At 39.5% G+C, this 9,443-nt stretch overlaps 1 protein-coding gene across 1 annotated transcript in view; it reads left to right on the top strand.

Annotated features, from left to right (window-relative positions):
* zbtb20 (zinc finger and BTB domain containing 20) overlaps positions 1-9,443 on the top strand; it is an 87,077-nt gene that overhangs the window by 66,810 nt on the left and 10,824 nt on the right. Inside the window, exon 2 of the mRNA XM_016244475.1 lies at positions 2,886-3,074. The gene's annotated coding sequence lies outside the window, so the exon portion shown is untranslated. The remainder of the gene's footprint in view (positions 1-2,885; positions 3,075-9,443) is intronic.

Genomic DNA, 9,443 nt, shown 5'->3' with positions numbered 1-9,443 from the left:
TATAAATAGGCAGCAGATACACCGCATACTCAGGTTTTTTTTGAGAAGCTGAACCAGGGACCCGGCCGCTCAGCGGTGGTACAGCAGCCGTGGCGACAGTACGTGACGTCTCCGTTCACTCCTTCAGGGAACGAGGGTTGCTATACGTAACCGAGACGTTCCCATTCAGTCGACAAATTGGGAATCCCTACCAAAGCGCCATGGATGCTGCCCCTTCCAGCGTCCTATGCGAGCCGCCTGCACCCCTTTTTGGTGTAGGCCGGGGCTCGCAACAAGAAGGCCAGTCACTGTTGTCGTAGCACTACCCACTATCTATCCAGTGGGCCATCCTCTGCTTGGAGACAGCATTCCCCTTCTTGGGCACATAGCCGGGCCAGGGCCTCAGAATTACCTGGGAGTCAGCCGGCCCAAACTCTAGGCAGGATTCGTCAACCGAAAATACGTGCAGGTCACCTACCCTCTTGATGGAGGCCAATTCAATCAGGAGCAGAGTCTTCATTGAAAGAAACTTCAGCTCAACTGATTGCAAAGGCTCAAATGGGACCCGCTGTAGTGCTTCGAGCACCAGAGACAGGTCCCAAGAAGGTGTGGAGGGAGGTCGAGGAGGGTTCAACCTTCTCGCCCCCCTAAGGAACCTGATGACTAAGTCATGCTTCCCCACCGTTTTCCCCTCTACAAGGCCATGGTTAGTAGAAATAGCAGCGACATACACTTTAAGGGTGGAGGGAGACAGCCTTCACTCCAACCCTTGCTGCAAGAAGGAGAGCACGAGTCTGATCTGACATCTTCAGGGGTTCTCTCGATGAGAGGAACACCACTCGACGAACAGGTTCCACTTCAAGGCGTAAGCGTGTCTCGTAGACGTTGCTCGCGCCGAAGTGATGGTGGCCACTACCTCTTGGGGTAGGTCACCTAGAATCTCCACGTCCCGTCTAGGGACTAGACATGACGTTTCCAGAGGTCTGGATGAGGGTGCCACAGGGTGCCCTGTCTCTGAGTCAGTAGATCCATCCTCATAGGAATCTGCCAGGGAGGGGCTTTCACGAGGAGCATCAATTCCGGGAACCAGGTCCGGGTTGGCCAGTAGGGTACCACAAGCAGGACCTGCTCCTCGTCCTCCCTGACTTTGCACAGTGTCTGTGCGAGAAGGCTCACTGGGGGAAACGCATATTTGCGTAGGCCCCGAGGCCAGCTGTGTGCCAGTGCATCCAATCCGAGTGTTCCCTTGGTCAGGGAGTAGAACAACTGGCAGTGGGAGGTTTCTGGAGAGGCAAACAGGTCTATCTGAGTGACTCCGAAACGTCTCCAAATCAGCTGGACCATCCAGGGATGGAGTCTCCATTCTCCAGGGAGCTCATCTCGTGACAGCTCGTCGGCTGCACGGTTGTGCAGGCCCAGAATGTGAATGGCACGAAGCAACCTCAGATGCTTCTGACTCCAAAGAAGGAGGTGGCGGGCGAGTTGCAACATACAACGGGAGCGCAGACCACCTTGTTGGTTGATGTATGCAACGGTCGCAGTGTTGTCCGTACGGACCAGTACGTGCCTGCCTTGTAAGCAGCCTCTGAAACGGTTCAAGGCATATGCCACTGCAGTTGGGGGCCCGTCCATACCCCCGAGACTGCTTGCCCGTTGTACGTAACACCCCAGCCGGTGGTGAAGGCATCTGTGTGTGCTACAGTATGCCTCGAGACCTGTTCTAGGGGCACTCATGCCCAAAGAAACGTGAGGTCTGACCACGGGGTGAAGTCTTGGTGGCAGGCCGGTGTGACTTGGACCTGGTGAGTGCCGCGCTGCCACGCCCACCTCGGGACTCGGCTATGGAGCCAGTGCTGAAGCAGTCTGAAGAAACCGTATGAAGCAGCCCCAGCGGCGTGACTGCCACAGCAGCTGCCATATGCCCCAGGAGCCTCTGAAATCGTTTCAGTGGGACCGCCGTCCTGCCTTTGAATGAGTTCAAGCAGCTCAACACCGACTGAGCACGTTCCTCTGTGAGGCGTGCTGTCTGTTCGACCGAATCCAACTCCATACCGAGAAAAGAGATCCTCTGCTTCGGGGAGAGTTTGCTCTTTTCCCAGTTGACCCGAAGGCCCAACAGGCTGAGGTGCCTGAGCACCAAATCCCTGTGCTCGCACAACTGATCCCGAGACTGTGCTAGTATGAGCCAATCGTCGAGAAGTTGAGGATGCGAACACCCTGCTCTCTCAGGGGAACAAGAGCCCCGTCCGCAACTTTCGTGAAGACATGGGGGGACAGGGACAGCCCGAAGGGCAGGAATGCAGAAAATGTCTGTGGCACGGAAGGATTGAGACATGAAAGTACGCGTCCTTCAGGCCGATCACTGCAAACCAATCTCGGGGACGAATGCACCCGAAGATGCTTTCTGCGTTAACATCTTGAATGGTAGCCTGTGTTCTGGACCATCCACAACTCTCCGTGCCCTCTTGAGACCCAGAGATACAAGAAATGTATCTTTTGTTGAGTGTTTGGGTACCACCGACCGAGTGGTGAAATAAAACAAAACAAAAGATTCTCCGCCCGGCCCTCCTCCGGGGGAGGGAGTGGTGCATTTATCATCTCCAGAAGAGCAACTCCCTCCATCTCTGGGTCGCCCATCTCAGGGCCTCTTGCTCTTCCTCTTACCGCCAGGTTTGGCAGGGCCAAGACGGGCAGGGCGAATGCCCTGCGACAAGCCACGTCCTCTGAGAAAAACGATATCTTTGTTCTAGTATTCTATTAATGGACAAGGGGATCCGTTTAATAAAAAAATATATAGCCTATATAAATGGAACTTTATTAGCCAGAAAAGGGTAAATCTCCCATGTTGAACAACTTGTCTTTAAAAATCTGCATACAATAATTGTTCTCTCTGCTTCTTTTTGCAGGGCGACTTTGAAGATTCTGCATGAGGTTAGATTGTGGCCGGAACAAAATGAAATGAGTGGCTAACAACTGACCTCTTCCGCTGCACCACCACCACCAGCAACTTGTAGCATCTAACCAGTGCCTCTTCACCAGCCTGATACACAACGCACCCACATACACACAAATACCTAACAGAACACCATCAGACTGTAAGTTTGCCCAGCTTCAATTTATTATCTTTGTACAAACATTTCTCTCTGGTTGATTAATGCATAATATCAGGCTGTTGTCGTGCTTGTTTAGCAATCACTTGAGCGCCCTTTCTCTTTATTCTTATTGATGTATTTGGGTGAATCTTTAAAAAATCTGTAAAGAACAGGCCCGGGTCATATTTCAAATCGGAAAAAAATACAAAGCCTATTTTATAACCATCAACAAATCATATTTTTTTTACACTGTGACATTATTTACAGAAAAAAAAAAGCTCATTGTCAGTGGGAACAACGTATAATGTATTTGACATGATGTATATATTTTTTTTCACCATGTTCTGTCTAAATTCTAAATTCTGATTGGCTGGAATGTGTGTTGTGGAGGAGAAACTCACTCTAGACAAGCAATTACAAGCAACATTATCCCAGAGCTGTATTCTCGGTCATCTGACATCTGTAGTCATGTATACACACGTCATGCCGTGGTCAGAGGAAGGTTTAGCTATCGCCAGCCTTACACACACTCCACCTATGTTTATTACAGTAATGATAATATACTGAAAATCATCATTGAAAATAATCAGAATTATGTAAAGTCTCAAAAGTAAAATGGATGCATTACATAAATGAGAATTTGTGGGTGGGGGATGGGAATGCGCTTAATTGTCATGAAAATAATGTCATAACACTTAAAAATGATTGTGGTCCTAAAATATGATTCATTTTCTTTATGCAAAATATAAATCCTTTTTTTTTTGTTCTTTTGATTTTGAAGTTACATAGGTTAGATAAATTCGCACATCAACATTGTTGTGCTCTCAACGGACTAACATTCACACTTGCCTAACTGTCATCAAATTGTCTGCCAGTTCTCTTTCTTAAAGGGATACCCTTGTGAAAAAGAATTCAGCTTTTAGTATACTTTAGTATACTTGTAATGTTTTTGGACATTCAATTGAATGTTAATTGCAGTTGAAAATATATTATAATTTATATTTGCATTTAATGCAATTAGCTGAAGTTTAGAGTGTTTTTTTACTTTAAGTATCTATGAATATAATTTCATAATTACTTTTGATTGCCTTTGAAATGTGGTTATAGTGTACTGCCAAATATGCTGACCAGTATTTATGGTAAACTAAAATATATTTTAATAATAATATGTAATGTAAATTTCATTTAAAAAGATTTGTATTTATACGTTTGTAATGCTAAAAATGCAATTTAGTACTTTTAAAATATATTAACTTTAAATGTAATATTAAAAAGACACTACAGTTAATATTTTAAGTAATTTATATGTGCTTTAGTAAGTCAACACATCAAAATAAGTGCTCTTCTTTAAAGCACCACAAAACGTTTTTTCAAGCGTAATGATTTAAAATGTAACGAGAAACTTAGTCGTGAAAGGGTATTCTCTGAGTACACACATTTCATTAATATTATATTATCTGCAAATACAGTTTATTTGAAATATATACTATTAAGATATGACGCACGCTACAAGTGCACATTTAAAACAGTTAAGTGCGCTGCTTTTTCATAAGGGAACACGTTGCAGTGTCATGAACTACACAAAATACCCTATAGGACTTATAATAATAAAAAATAATAATAATAAAAAAAATGTATGCCTATTATTTATTTTAAAAAACCTATTTATATCATATTGTGTTGTACGTTTTAGGTCCAAAGTAATTTTGCATGCATAAAGTCTCGCATGGCACAGTCTTACTTAGAGTGCTATTTAGACATCACACACTTCAGTATCATTTAGCAGACTGACATCACACCGAAGGAAGACTTTAGCTGTCTCTTACTGTACTTGTGTACAGTACCACACTGGTCTAATATCACCGTTGTTCAGTGTTTAATGTATATTTTCCCTCTTGGTGAACAAGCTTAGGCACTGTGAGCAGCATAAACATAATGCGATACTTTGATTCATATCAATATTCCTAGTTCAAATAAATCATACTGCTGCAAAATCATCATCAGTCACTTGACTAACTTTGCAGATCTAAAGGTACACGACAATAGCTACATTTAGACATTTTCTAATCCAGATCAAACTAATTATTTTACAAACCATTCCAAATTTTGCACTACTATTCAGACTAATACTGAATTATACGTTTATTTTAGGAATTTAGAGCAAGACTGTCTTAAAACTTCTCCCTTCTTTTTTAGAGGCACTTGAAACTGATGTCATTATCAATCCTGAATCAAAAGCAGACCCCTCTTTAAGCTTGCCTTCAGGAAATCAAGCCCAAGACTTTTAGGAAAAACATAATATAATAATATCTTGTCTATTCGTCGATCAGCTTAATGTGTGGACCCCTCAACAACTTAAAGAGAACATTACCTATTCTCATCCCACTCAGACACTGTAAAAATCTGGGCTATACATGTATAAAATTGGAATCGGACATTAGAAATAAAGCAGGGAAATTTTATTAATATTATTATTATTTAACAGTGTAAGTTTCCAGGGTCTTGCTGCGTACCACGTACCACTTCATGAGAACTACTTGGCTAGACGGTTTCACACACACACACACAAAAAAACAGATTACTTTTTCATCAAGAGGTTTTAAAGTTTTACAGAAACATGTCTAGACACACATAAGTACATGGTTTTTCTTCTTCATTTTCTTGTACAACATTTTGCCTTGCTAACCTTAAAAAATGATGCATATTTCTTTGCGGTATCAAGCATGCAGTGTCAATCCTTTAAGTCTCAGAGGTTGCATACTTGAAATCTGCTGTTTGCTATGGATCCTAAATGAATGACCTGCTCTGCTAACCCAACTTTTCACATCCTTTTATGCAGCACTAACATTTAAATGCTCTTGAAATCATATGAGTGAAGAAATGGCATTTTAATGCTTTCTTAGGAATAGTAAACACTCGCTATTTCAGAGTTTGCTTTTATAATGAGCTAAGGGAGTAAGACATGGTACCAAAATGACAATGCATAAAACTGAGAAGTGCTCAGAGAGGAATGCACGTGGAAAGGGGAGAGAGAAATATGAAAAGGAGCAAACAGTGTGTGCTTTCAACTTCAAACAGTGTGTGCGGGTTTCTATACAACAATGTTTTGCAAAGGGAACTGATGTTATTGCTGTCCGTTGATTTTCAAAAGTGTTAAAACTCTTCTAGGCATTTTTAAGTGTTTCAAAGCCTTCTGTTGAAAAAGGGTGTAGCACCTCACAGAAAGTAGACATTTTGTGTTCTCTCCAAAACTGTTTGTATAGACAGTCACGTTCCTTCAAATGTAGACCAGCATGAATGTGAGCTTCAGAGAGGTCTGAAAATAATTCGTTGCATGAATAATGATCCCATGGACCCATCGAGGCTTGATTGATTTGATTTACTTATTTTTTTATTTCATATGCAACACAAAAGCGAAACACATGCATATTCAGACTAGTTCACACGTTAGCTCAAGACTGCCCTCTGTCTGTGAGAAGAAAAGCTTTTTTTTAGGTCACTGCTTTCTAGCCACTACACTTTTCATAAATAATGTCTCCAGTGTGCTAATTTGTGATACTTTAATGCTGTTTGGTAGGATGTACTGAAATTGCCCTGGCGATGCCACCTGTTAAGTTGTAAAGAGCGACATTGATTATTCAGTGTGTTTTGCAAGATTGTTGCTATTAGGCTAAATGCTAAAGTACATGTTTGTAATTTAATATCATCTCATGACATAAAAATATCTGTAGCTGTAAAGCTAAAGTATGGTGCCCCGAAATAGATGTGTAAATTATAGATTTAGAAATTAGTTATTGTAGAATTCTATATTTTGACTGGCTTTGTGAATTAGGTTTGTCATGTGCTTTGTTTTGTCGTGATATTTTGGATTATGGTGTGTTCAATCCTAAAATTGATACAATACCTTAATTCAATACCTTAAAATTACATTACCTTTTTCAACATTTTAGGTTACAGTGTATATTATGTAAATCATGGTGTGTATTAAATATAGTAAGTGGGCACCACTTGCTTTGATTTGCATTCTTTACTTCCTTTAAATGGTTTTGTGGTGTGATAATACAAAAAAGTACAAATATTCCAGGCTGTACTCACACCCTCAGAAAAGTAAGAAAAAAAATAGGGCCCATTGTACAGTTAATATGAAGGAATTATAAGTAAAGCTTTAAAGGGATGGTTCACCCAGAAATTCAAATTTTGTTTTTACTCACCCTCATGTCATTCCAAATCTGTATGGCTTGCTTTCTTCTGTGCAATGTAAAAGAAGACATTTTGAGAAGTGAATTATTATTATTATTATTGCAATGCAATCAGTGGTCAGCAAAATGGTTTGATTCTCATTATTCTTCTAAATATCTTGTTTTGTGTCAGGTTTGTAATGACATGAGGGTAAGTAAATAATGATAGAATTTTCACTTTTTGGGTGATGCAGGCGTTATATTACCGGACCAAATAAATGAACATGAAATAGTTCCATTAAAACATTACACACTGAATTAATAGTAAGAAATAAACACTCCCACTTCCCAAATTCTAATCTTAAATATCATATTTACTTCCTGATGGGGCTTGATGATCAACTTTTAAAAAATCCTAAAGAAATTAAAATAGATTTTCTTAGTCACTCCAAATTTTTTACATTTGTCATTTTGTGAAAATAAACCTCAACTAGGCAATGTTAGTATATTTAAATATACAGTATATTTAAATATAAATGTACAGTATATTTAAATTATAATTTTATGCATTAGGGTTATATTTACAGATTTTTTTTATAAGTTTACACAGTTTATCTGTTCTTCAAAACCATAGAGACACAGTGATAATCTCAAAGATCAAATAGTATGCCACATAGATACATTTTGTGGCGAAATATTTTTAAAGAATAGTATGTGAAAGTATATAATATTATGCACCGATTTTAAAGAGTAGTAGGCTACACTACATTGATGTCCTAACCATGTGTATACATTTATTTCGATGAGAAATGTCCAGTATGAATGTAAATATTTTGCATTTTGAAATCCAATATTATGTATGTGAAAAACAAAACAAAACAGTTTTGTCAGTATCATTAAGAAGACTTAAGGTGGAGATGTTTCAGTTTATATTACTTCAGTTTCATTCATGGCGGAAATGATGAGTAAATTGCATTGTGGGATACAATATTAATATAGTGTTTGTTGGAATGTTTGAAATTGAATACTTGCTTACTATTTAATGACTACTGCACATTATACACTGTATACTATCTACAGGTTTTAAAAAGAGTAGGTTATTCCTCAGTAAATGGTTTTGGACAGTAGTATACTACTTAGTAATCACATGACCTCACTATAGTTGTCAGATGACCTCATTACATTAACAAGTGGTGTCCAGTTACTTTCTATTCTCATTATACTGTTATACTATACTATACATACTATTCCCATCCTGTTTCTAGAGGGCCACATTTCTGCAGAATTTAGCTCCAGCTTGCTCCACCAAAAAATATTGCTAGCCTACATTAAGTAATCACATGTAAATAAACTAACACACTTCTCTTACTGTTGCTGCAGGACAGCTTACTATTTAATGACTACTGCACATTATACACTGTATACTATCTACAGATTTTTAAAAAGAGTAGGTTATTCCTCAGTAAATGGTTTTGGACAGTAGTATACTACTTAGTAATCACATGACCTCACTATAGTTGTCAGATGACCTCATTACATTAACAAGTGGTGTCCAGTTACTTTCTATTCTCATTATACTGTTATACTATACTATACATACTATTCCCATCCTGTTTCTAGAGGGCCACATTTCTGCAGAATTTAGCTCCAGCTTGCTCCACCAAAAAATATTGCTAGCCTACATTAAGTAATCACATGTAAATAAACTAACACACTTCTCTTACTGTTGCTGCAGGACAGTATAGTACAGGGTTGTACAGTAGTATAGCTGTTAAATAAATTCTTACAATTTCTGAAATACTTTACAGTGCGTTGACAGGACATAATCCATTCTTCTAAAATCACAGTGATACTCTCTGCTGTTGGCTACATGCTGGCAAACAACATCCCATGACCGTGTGGTCCATAAGGGGGAGACAGAAAATGAATACACGTTCTAAAGAAAATGTCAATGAACAAAAGCAACGAAAGGCCACAGACATTCCATAAGATAATGCAAGATTGAAGCACATGCCTGTGGTTATCTATGGTTTATTTGTTGGTCATACTCAACCTATAAACACACAAGGTAATTAACATGCATGCCTAAAGCAATAACAATTTATAACTATATATTTCACATACTTGAAGAAAAATATAGGGAATGTACATGCTGATGTGATCAAAGAATGATCGAGAAGGGGGGGGGGGGGGG

The sequence above is a fragment of the Sinocyclocheilus grahami genome, unplaced genomic scaffold (genome assembly GCF_001515645.1).
Source record: "Sinocyclocheilus grahami isolate Dianchi unplaced genomic scaffold, SAMN03320097.WGS_v1.1 scaffold720.1, whole genome shotgun sequence".
NCBI classification, from domain to species: domain Eukaryota; kingdom Metazoa; phylum Chordata; class Actinopteri; order Cypriniformes; family Cyprinidae; genus Sinocyclocheilus; species Sinocyclocheilus grahami.
This window is presented reverse-complemented; position numbering and strand designations above follow the sequence as displayed.